The sequence below is a fragment of the Tenrec ecaudatus genome, chromosome 5 (assembly GCF_050624435.1).
Source record: "Tenrec ecaudatus isolate mTenEca1 chromosome 5, mTenEca1.hap1, whole genome shotgun sequence".
NCBI classification, from domain to species: Eukaryota; Metazoa; Chordata; class Mammalia; order Afrosoricida; family Tenrecidae; genus Tenrec; species Tenrec ecaudatus.
Window position 1 is genome coordinate 145394137 of NC_134534.1, and position 11688 is coordinate 145405824.

The following is an 11688-nucleotide window of genomic DNA, read 5'->3' on the forward strand; positions in this document are numbered from 1 at the left end:
ACCCTGAGGTCTGGTCAGCACACCCTCGCAGCAATCTGAGGGCAGATTAACCTCCTCATCTCAGAAAACAAGGCAAGGAGAGGGGCAGCACCTTGATGGAAGTCACACAGTTGAGTGTGGGAGGAGCGATTTGAACATGGAGCGGCCTCGCTCTGATTTTCTCCTCCTCCATGGCCCCTCTAAGAGGGTCCACCAGCAGCCTCACCCTCACCATGTGCAAACCTCACCATGGCTCCTTCCCACCCCCAAACCTTCTGAGTCCCAGCTTAGCGGCTGGTGCCACCATTCATCCATCTGCCCAGACCAGAAGCTTTGAGTCATGCCTGCTCCTCCCTCCTCCTCCTCCTCACTTCCTAGTGCCAAACAATCCAGTCCTGCCAAGTCTTCCTTCCTCCTCAGTGCCACCGGGATCCATCTCCCCTCCTCTCCACCGCCATTGCTAGGGGCCCGGTCAACTTGTCCGTCGTCGCAGGCACCTGAAGTAGCCCCTCACCGATCTCCCTCATTCTCTGTGTCCCATACTGCCCACGCAGTCTGTCCCCTTCCCTCTGACAACACCCAACTGGTGGTCACCTCTCCTCTGTCAGTTCCTTCCGTGGCTCCCACCATCTTCACAATCAAGTCCACGTGCCCTCCACTGTGATGTGGCACCTGCCCACTTGTCCGGCCTGGCCATCTTGCAGTTTCTGGAGCCCACTGCCCATTGGTTCATCTCAGGGTTTGTTTACACTCTGTCCTCTCTGCCTGGATTACGCTTTCCTCCGACTCTTGACCTACCATGGACTTCAGCACATCACCGTCTGCTCAGCGAGGCCATCGCTGACTCCCCAGCCAGGCAGAAGTATCCTGGCTCTACCCCCACATTGCCTGGACTTCCCTGTCCCCACTTCCCAGCTTCTCAGCTGGCCCAGGAGCTCCTCCAGGAGAGTGGCTGTGTCAGCCTGCCTTCAACAGGACCCAGGACCTCACAGAGCGAGTGGTCTCTAGCACGGACTCCATAACTCTCTCCTTCCCTTCCCTCCAGCCGCATGGACAACGATGTTTCTCAGATGAATGATGGGGTCAGCTCCCCTCCAGGTTCTTCCTGTTTGCTGTTCGCTCTGCTGGAATATCCTTCCCTCCGGTCTGCCCGGCTAGCTCCTCTTCACCCACTAGGAGCTAGGGTTATCAGATTATGCCAATAAAAATACAGGACATTCTACTAAATTTGAGCTTCAGATAAACAGCAAATAGTTTTTTAGTGGCACCCTGGTAGCATAATGGGTACACGTTTGGCCTTGTGGTCAACAGTTTGAAACTACTAGCCACTCCTTGGGAGAAGCTGGGGCTTTCTACTCCCATACAGGGTTGCAGCCTCGGAGACTCACAGGGACAGCTCCCCTCAGTCCTACAGGACGCTCTGAGTTAGCATCGACGGGACAGCCGGGAGTTTGGTGGAGGTGGTTCACTTTTTTAGTGTAAGTATGGCCCAGACAGTTCATTAAATACAGGCTTCTTTGTACCTTCTCTGGCAACCTCCCAGCAGCCAGGACCAGATCCCTCCACCACCACCCCACCACCTCCCCCCACTTTGAGCCTCCACGCCTTCCCTTGGGTCTTCTTGCCCCACCCCCAGGCTCTGCCCGCCATGTGCCCCCGCTGGACGTCAACCCTCCCTGTTTTGAAAGTGTCAGGTAGCAGGTAGACGCTGAGCTCCTGGACAGGGAGGTCTGTGTCTTAGTCTTGGTTCACTGGGTCTCCTTGTACTGGAGTCGACCCCGGCCCCCGGGAGGAGGTCAGGGAGGTTCACCGAGCAGAGAAATGACCGTACAGCGAGCGAAGAGTGCAACGTGCACGGGAGGAAAGCAGGAGCCGGTGAGGGGGCGGCTGCCAGGCAGCGCCCACTCTCCGGAGGGCTCACCACGGGGGTGTGCGGGCCCCTGCCTCCCTTCCCCTTCCGAGGGGTCTCCCCTCTCCCCAGCCTCGGGACAGGAGGACTGGAGCAGGGCTGCATAAAGAAGCAGGCCTGTTCCTTTGAGGAGAGGTGGTGGTGGTCCACACCAGCCTCTGGGCATTGAAATGGGAAGCCCGTGGGATGCAGGAAGTCCCCTGTGGTGAATACTGGCTCCAGCCAACCACAACGTCCGCGGTTTGAGTCCAACCAGAGGTGCCTTTGAAGAAAGGCCTGGTGATCGCTTGCCCCCACCCGAATCAGCCATTGAAATCCTCCGGATCTGGGACTCCTGGGGTGCACAGGAATCAGAACTAACGCAACAGCAGCTGGCTTTTTCAGGGGTGGGGTGGGGTGAGGAGGCGGTAGGGCAGGCTGTCTCTTAGGCCCCATCCTGCTGTGAGGCTTAGGAAGAGGCTGGTGCGAGAGGTGCCCGCCCCCCACCCCAGAGGCAGAGCAGGGAAGTACAGGAAGGGCTCAAACACCAAACCCACTGCCCTGGAATGGGTTCCATCCCGCAGCGACTGTAGGGCTGGGAAGAACTTCCCCGTGGGTTTCCAAGAGGGTTAAATCTCTACAGGAGCGGCCAGCTGCTGCTTCCTCCTGAGAAAACGCTGGGAGGTTCTCATCGCTAACCCAGGGTGTCATCCCCTACACCACCAGAGCCCTTCCATGGGGGGCTGGCAAAGTCCAAATGCGCCACCTGAAAGTAAATATTACACTCGGGACCCTATGGCCATTTCTATCACCGCCCCCACAGCCCCTCCCAAGCTGGGAGTGGTCCCCAGGGACCACGGAAGGCAAGGGACCCCAAATCAGAGACTTGCTGGACTTCCAGACCCAAGACTTTGCTGAGCTCCTTCCAGCTACACTCTGTGGACTACAGGGAACATCCGAGGTCTGAACCACAGAGAATTCCCACCACCATCACTGCCAGGCGTCCTCGCTTGTGGGTGGGTCCTGTCTCCATGTATGTGCGCCTCTTGCGCCCTGGAAGCACTTTTGGGGCTCCGTGCCATCGATCTCACCAGCCAAGGAGCCGGCGGAGGTTTATAAACAGTCTGTCTTGGGCTTCGACTCATCGTCGCCCTGACTCAGAAATAAATGCCTAAACAGAAGCAAATGCGCCTAGCCCTCTTGCCCTTGCCCCTGCCTGGGGGCTGGCGGCCGGGGCCCCTGTCCACACTGACCCGGCTCCCGACCACCCCCTTGCACAGCTGACTCTCACAGGCAACAGCTCCCAATGCCTCCCCCACTTCCAGCCATGGCGGCGCATTGGCAAGTTTGATGACAGTGGTTTTCCTTTTTATAAGGCTTCTAATTACCTGTTATTTCTGGCCTTCTCTTTAATCGGCTTCCAGAACTCTGCTGGCAAACTACCTAACCAGGGGGAGGAGTCTGGTTCTCACCCGTCTTGGGAACGAGGCCCTGTAGTGGGCCCTGGATGTCACCAGCCTTTCTACCAGTTTGACTGGTGGTCAGAGGGAACAGGGCCTGCATTAGACCGAGACTCAGCAGCTCTGGCTCAGGGTGCCACCTTGGAGAACTTCACTGGCCTTGGGAATCCTGCGTCCCACGGGAGGGAATACAGCAGCCTGCTCCCGTTCTTCCCCACTTGCAGAAGGCCAGGCAACTCCAGATCCCGATGTGATGCCTCATCCTCCCTGACAGCTCAGCGCCCCAAACACTTGTCGATAACACATTTCAGGCCTTGTTTGTCCTCCCATCCCGTTCCCAGTCCCAACCCACTTCCTCTGCCTGTGTCTGCTTGCTTGGGAAACACAGCCCCTGCCTTTTCTGTCTATTCCCCCCACCCCCCTTGGGTAGTGTCTCCTCGGGTCCCAGGAGCTCCCACTCCCAACACATTTCAGTTCTCTCTCTCTCTCTCTCTCTCTCTCTCTCTCTCTCTCTCGCTCTCTCTCTCTCTCTCTCTCTCTCTCTCTCTCTCTCTCTCGCTCTCTCTCTCTCTCTCTCTCTCTCTCTCTCTCTCTCTCTCTCGCTCTCTCTCTCTCTCTCTCTCGCTCTCTCTCTCTCTCGCTCTCTCTCTCTCTCTCTCTCTCGCTCTCTCTCTCTCGCTCTCTCTCTCTCTCTCTCTCTCGCTCTCTCTCTCTCTCTCTCTCTCTCACTCTCTCTCTCTCTCTCTCGCTCTCTCTCTCTCTCTCTCTCTCTCTCGCTCTCTCTCTCTCTCGCTCTCTCTCTCTCTCTCTCTCTCTCTCTCTCTCTCTCTCTCTCTCTCTCTCTCTCGCTCTCTCTCTCTCCCTCCTTCTAGCCAGGGGCACCGGTGCTACCTCCCCACTTCTCACCCACCCAGGAAACTGTGAGCCAAGGAGTGGTGCCTGCCTCTGATAGAAGGTTGTGTTGCCTTAAAGTGCCCTTAGGCTTTGCGGGAGGTGCAAATAATAATATTTGTAAAGCTGCTATCGTATCAGATCTGTTCCTTCTCCAGGAGCTTCAGAGGGAAAGGGTATGATTACACGGCAGGCACGTGATTTTAAAACTGCTAAAACACCCCTCTGGTTTCACAGGGGGTGCGGGGGGGTGGGGTGGGAGCGGTTCAGCACCTGGGGGCTAACACTGCCTCCTTTGTTATCTCAGCAAAATTGAGAGCATCCAGTAGAGAGGTAACTATAGTAACCGTGGAGAGAGCTACATTTTGGGATCCTGAATTGTGTTACACATGTCATTTATTTCCTATTACTGACATCTGGTCCCCAGACACAGGAAGCGGACTGGGTGGGGCCCTGGCCCGCTCTCCAGCCCGGTCACTTGCCAGCAGTTGGGGCTTGCCACTCTGAAGCCTCTCTCAGTCCCCTCGGCTGTAAAAGGGAATGAAACAAGGCCTCTGCAGGGTGGTCATGGCAGGGAAACAAGCCCACTGATTGAGGAGAGGCTCTGGTCATGCAGTTTCTGGCACGCAGCGAGCGCACAATGAACTGGTGGCTCTTATTTTAATAACTAATTGCTGTACTGCTGGGTTGATAGGATAAATATAGAATGGAAGCTGTGGGAGGCAGCGGAAGGACAGGGCTGACAGAGGGGACGTTTTGAGACTGATGATTTGATTGCTCCAAGACCTCTCAAGCCGGCCATTTATTTTGGTTGCAAGGTGAACATCATCCACGTTGATGGTCATTACGGGACAATGGCTTCCAAGGATGTTCTTCCAGCACTTGTGAGACGAGCCAGACCTGTCTCTCATAACCTCTCTTGAGTAACATGCACACAACCTAACTCCGAACATGGTAAAATTAAGCTGGCACAGTGATATAACTATATGGAATAATAAAGAGAAAAAAATATACCGAGAGGAATTACTGAGAGCTGAAGGAAGGTCGAACATGATAGTGGGACAGGAGGAACGTGGTATACAGAAGATTTCTCCCAAGTTCTCTCCCCCAAATATATGCCAAACCTAGCTGCTTGCTACAAGTGGTAAATGACTATACACTTGGAGGTCAATGAAAGTGGGTCAGAGGTTATTCTCCCTGAGTTAGTTAGTTTATTGTGCTAACCTGGTTGATAAACACAAGTGGGGTTAATTGAAGGGCGTAGGGATATATGGCTCGGTGAGCCTCACCTTTCTAGTTCTCGGGTCTCTTGTTCTGTGATGGTCAGACCAGGGTGCAGCTGCCTTAGCCAGTTCCCTGCTTCAGCTAGCAAGGCTCACTTCCTGCAAGACACCCCCAAGGATAAGCCGCATGGACCTACCCCAATGCAGCCCTGGGTGCTGGAGCAGCCGTGTGGAGACCCCCGCCAGCACTGAGATGTTTACACATTCACTGATTCGGCTTTCCTCCTGCAGTCGGCGTCATAATGTGTGTTTTGTGAGATGGAAGAGGACTTTGTAAATTGGCGTTGGACATATGGGTTAATGTTGGACTTGTGGTTTGGGGCAGCACTGGGTTGGGATGTTTTCTTGATATGCACTTACCCTTTATATAAAACTCTGAGGGGAGAGGGAGGGCAGGCAAAAACCAAAACAAAACAACTCTCTTACACATAAGAGTTGCTGTGGATTTGTTTCTCTAAAGTACCCAGACTAACACATTCCCTAAGGATTATCTGTCATCTAGAGCAATCAGACTGTGTAGTCTGTCCCACCCTAAGTAGGGAACACTCCCTTCTGATAAGGATAGTAGTAGATTGTTTCCCTGAAGGAGAGCCCAGGGAGGTCAAGCCCACTCAAGGGGGACCAAGGTTAGGCTGTCATCATGAATCTAGGGTCCGCCCTTGTCACATGTATATTTAGTCCCTCCTCTTCCTATTATGTGCACACCCCTAGCTCATCCCCTTCCTGTTACACTTATGCCTACTGTACATGCCTTTCCTGTGATGCGTATGTCTATTGTGCATCCCCTCCCTGTGATGTATGTCTTTACCTGTAACTAGGGGGCATGCATGCCCCCAAAGATATATAGGCCTTGGTTAGAAATAAATCGCTCTCTCTCACTCGCTCTTGCCCTCTCGTCTCCCACCTCCATGTGTACCACCAAGAGGAGATGAGGTGAGCATGCTATCGTGAAATGTGTCTGACTTCTTTATTTTACTCTCCTCTCCCATCTCTCCCATTTCTCTATGACTTTACTATAATCTTTGTATATCTTAACCATACAATTGCACTTACTAAACCCGTGATAGTGTGAGGGGCTGGCTTCCCCCACAAAGGAAAGTAAAAGGAAATAGAGGAAAGAACTAGGATGTAAAAGACATTTATAGAGGTATAAATAGAGGCACATATATATGTAAATACATTAATATATAACTATAGGGATATAAGCTTCTATGTACATACATGTTAAGTATTAAGGAAGCAGATGGACATTGGTCCTCTACTCATGCCCTTCCTCAATGCAAGAACACTTGGTTCTAATAACCTGGCATTCTGTGATGGTCGCCTTCCCAACATTATCACTGAAGTCAAAATGGGTGCATAAGCAAATGTGAAGAAAGCTGCTGGTAACCAGCTATTAGAAGATATGTCTGGAGTCTTAAAGGCTTGAAGTTAAGTGACCATCTAGCTGGGAAGCAACCAAGCTCACATGAAAGAAGCATGCCAGCCTGTGTGATCATGAGGTATTGACAGGATCAGGTATCAGGCATTAGAACACCCAAAACAATCGCACTGATGTGAACGAGTAGGGTTGGAGTGGAGACCCAAGGCCCATCTGTAGATAACTGGACATCCCCTCACAGAAGGGTCACGAGGAAGAGACAAGCCTGCCAGGGTGCAGTATAGCACCGATGAAACACACAATATTTCTCTAGTTCTTTAATGCTTCCCCCCACACACACACACTAAACCCAGCTCGACCGGAGCATGTGCAATGGTACAGATAGAGTACTTGACACACAGAATCCAGGATAGATAACCCTCCCAGGAACAGTAATGGGGGTAGCAATACCATGAGTGTAGGGGGAAAGTGGGGGGAAAGGGGAAACTGATCATGCAAAGATTGATTTATAACACACCCCCTCTCCCCCCAAGGGGGATGATGAACAACAGAAACATGGGTGAAGGGAGACAGAGGACAGTGTAAGATATGAAAACAGTAATAATTTATGATTTATCAGGAGTTCACGAAGGTGGGGGGGGAAGAGGAACTGATACCAAGAGCTCAAATACAAAGAAAATGTGTTGTAAACAATGATGGCAACATAGGTACAAATGTGCACGATACAATTGATGTTGGCTGTTTGTAAGAGTTACCCCCCCCCCAAAAAAGAGCCCTCAATAAAATGATTTATAAAAATATAAAAGATTAATTACTATTACCCCAATGGTGTAGTTGTTACTCATTAGCCTAACAACAAGGTCAACAGTTTGAAACTACCAGTCGCTCTTCCAGAGAAAAATGAGGCTTTCTACTCCAGAGTTGAGTTAACCATCTCAGAAATCCCTGGGGACCGTTCTACCCTGTCCTTTAGGGTCAGTAGGAGTCAGCATGGACTCATGGGCAGTGGGTTTGGTTAGAGTTTCATTACCTGGGGAGAAAAGGAAAGCCCGCTTGGGCCAATTTATTTTTGTTTTTAGTAAACGTTGTTACTGAAATACAACATCTGTTTAGAAAGGTGCCCAAATCATAAGTGACCAGCTGGATGCGTTGTCACAGTGAGTGTGCCTTTGTAAGCAGCACTGAGCTTAGCGATAGACCCTCACCAGCATCAGACGCCTCCTTTCAGACCAGTCTTACCCTCTCTCCCCAGCTGTTTCTCTCCTTTCCCCTTCCCTCACTTCCATCTTGCCCTCCTTTCTTCTCCTTCAAGATATACTATAAAAACCCAAAAGGCCCCTATTGTACAGATCCATTTTGACTAAATCGATACAATTGTGTGACCATCACCAGCCTCCAGTTTCAGGATATCTCCATCACCACCACCACCACCACCACCACCACCACCCCCCCACCCACACACACAAAACCCAGCTCATCCTCAGCCCCAGGCAACCACTGTTCTGTCTCTGCCATGCTCACACTGGGCGTTTCGTCCACGTGGGGCTGGGCAGTATGCACTTGGCTGTGTTTCGATCAATTTGGGGATCGGTAAGTCTGTGGGTAGGAATCTGGCTGTTTCTCAAGTGTGGTGCATGAAATCACTTTAGGAGGTGTGTAGACAAAAATGTGATCTCTGAGTTGTACTATTGGTTCTAAGCTTCACGAAAATAAACGCAGCGGGGCTTCACAAAGTTCAAGGAAAATTTCAGTGATCTTCTCATTCCATTTTTTTCATGAACTTTTTGAAGCCCCTTAGTAGATCAAGCCCATGGCTTCACAGATAATATAGCTTAGAGCAGGGGTTCTCAACCTTCCTGATGTCGCAACCCTTTCATTCAGTTCCTCATGTTGTGGTGACCCCCCAACTACACAATTATTTCTGTTGCTACTTCATAACCGCCATTTTTCTACTGTTATGAATCGTCACATAAATATCTGATATGCGGGATATATTTTCATTATTACAAATTGAACATAATAATACATAGTGATTAATCACAAAACAATATGTAATTATATATTGTGAAATATTTATGCTTTTCGATGGTCTACGACGCAACCCCTGTGAAAAAGGGTCCCAAAGGGGTCACAACCCACAGGTTGAGAACCACTGGCTTAAAGTGACAATCAGTAAAAAAGAAATTAATCCATGTAAGGAAACTTATTAATGCCCATAATAGATATGCATGGATAAGGCAACAATTGTGAGGGTGGAGCCAGTGACGTAGTGGCTGCTTCTGTGAGCCCTGAATTCCCTGCACACTCATCAACAGAGAGCCCTTGACATGGAATATTCCGATTCTGCAAGCCATCCCAGTGTCTGGCTGTTCTTGAGGATGGAGTGCATGGAGATACACTTGTGAGCAGTGCTCGCCCCAAAGATGCTAGCGTGACCAGAAGAACCAGAATTCAGGAAGGGGAGCGAAGCTGTGTTTGCATGATGATGGATTTGGCTGCAGGGAGACTAGAATTTAGTCAGGTAGAGCAGAGGGAGAGGAAGGGTCTAGCAAACACAGAAGCCACCGAGTTGATTTAGACTCCTAGCGACCCTCTAGGACGGGGTAGAACTGGCCCTGCGGGTTTCCAAGATGGCAAGTCTTTACGAGAGTAGAAAGCCCTGCCTTTCTCCCGTCGAGCAGTGAGTGGTTTCACAATGCCGGCCTTGCTGGTACCACCCGAGTGTGTAACCACAGTGCTGACCTGCTGGCGGTAGCAGAGCTGAAAATGGTGGCGAGCTGGAGACAGGGCTGGAAATGTTAATAAAGGAGCTGAACACATACAAGCAACTATGAGCAATGTACCATGAAAAGCAATAGGAACTGTAGTCCGAATGTTTAGGCTGCCTTAGTCCTTTGTGGGATGGATGGATGGATGGATGGATGGATGGATGGATGGATGGATGGATGGATGGATGGATGGATGGATGACCGTCTGTTGTATGTAGACATCCCACATCTAACCCATCTTTCCTCACCTAGTTTTTCTTTATAATGAAACTTGGATTTCATTTTAAAAAGTCAACTTCTTCCACGTGACTTAGGAAATGGTGAGCTAATGCCAAGCTCAGAGAGAAGACTGACTGGTTTCTTTCCATCTCAGTGGTCTCATTGGGCCACTCCCATGTGATCTAGTTCTGGTCACTGAAATGTTGAGGATCTATCAGATGGGAGAGCCATGGGAAAGTTTCCCTGGCTCCTATGAAGGGGACACTGGAAGAAATGACCCCCTTTCTACCTGCATGTTGCTATATCTACAAGTGATATCTTTGGCTGCAGCTCCAGTGAACCCGGTACTCAGGAGCAGACACACCCTGAGGAGAGCACCTACCCTGCCTAACCCAAACCTGCTGCCGTAGCGTCGAATCAGACTCATAGCTACTCTATGTAGGGTTTCCAAAGCTATAAACCGTGACAGGCGCGCCAATCTCATCTTTCTCTAGAGCAGGGGTTCTCAACCTTCCTCATGCTGCGACCCTTTCATATAGTTCCTCATTTTGTACTGACCCCCCAACCATAACATTATTTTCACTGCTACTTCATCACTGTCATCTGCTACTGTTATGAATCAGGTGACCCCCGTGAAAGGATCATTCGACTCTCAAAGGGGTCAAGACCCACAGGTTGAGAACCGCTGCTTTAGAGGAACGGCTAATGGGTTTGAACCACTGAACTGTGGTCAGTAGTCCAGCACCACCAGGGATTCTTCAAGACCTACCTACCCTAGAGAAGTCCAGAGAAAGATAGGGACGCAGACACCACCGAGCTGCTGAATCAGCTTGCACCTGGGATCATGTCGTTTCTTGCCACGTACACCAGTTTGAGGTCAGTCATTTTTCTTTCTTGAGCTGAAAGCATCCGGCTGGTAGGCCACAGTCCAGCTGTGCTGATAAACCTGTCCAACGAGCTGGCATCTTGTACTGAAAGAGCTGGCAGGAGGACCTGACATTTAAAGCCCAAACTGGTAACATACTCTGAGAGCGGGGCTTGCTCAGCAGAGAAAGGATCTAGGCCCACTGAGGCTGCCGAGCGCACACAACCAGCCCCAGAGAGCCACTCTTACTGCTCCCATCTTCCAGATGAGGAAACAGGGACCCAGCGAGCCCGCACACCAGCAAGTGCCAGATCCAGGCCACTGGAGTCAGCTCTGTCTGTTTGTCTGTCTGATCAGAACCCTGCAGGGTGACCCGCAGACTGGGTCTGGCTGGGAGCCAGGGAGCAAAACTAGAAGATGGTTGGACAGGCTCTCAAATGGGGCAGGGGTGGGGGTGGGGACTAGAACTGAAAGGGTTTCTTAGACTTTTTTTTTTAGAGAGGGTACTTCCCTCACTTTGCTGCCACATCTGAACCAGGCACAAAATGATTCGAAGATGCAAACTTCCCGGTGAGCTGTAGAATCCATCCGTCAACAGCTATTTATTGAGCTTTGGACGTGGGCCCAGCTGCCAGGGGAGCTGCTGGGGTGGGGCGGGTGGGGGGGGCTGCGCTTCAGAGTCCCACGGAAAAGGATCAGACCATAGTGCCAACCGCAGGCCCGGGTGAGAATAATGATCGAAATATAATGCTAAACTGCCACACCTACTGTAGAGAGAGGTCTGGCAGCTCCTTAAGGACCTGGGATAACCAAGCCTGGGCTCTAGTCTAGAATCAGGGAAAGTGGGGTTCAAAGCCCAGCTCCTGCCATGTGCCCCTGAGGAACGTTATCCCCATTGAGCCTCAGTTTTCTCATCTGCAAACTGGAAAGGCCAATAGTGCTTCTTTCTAAAGC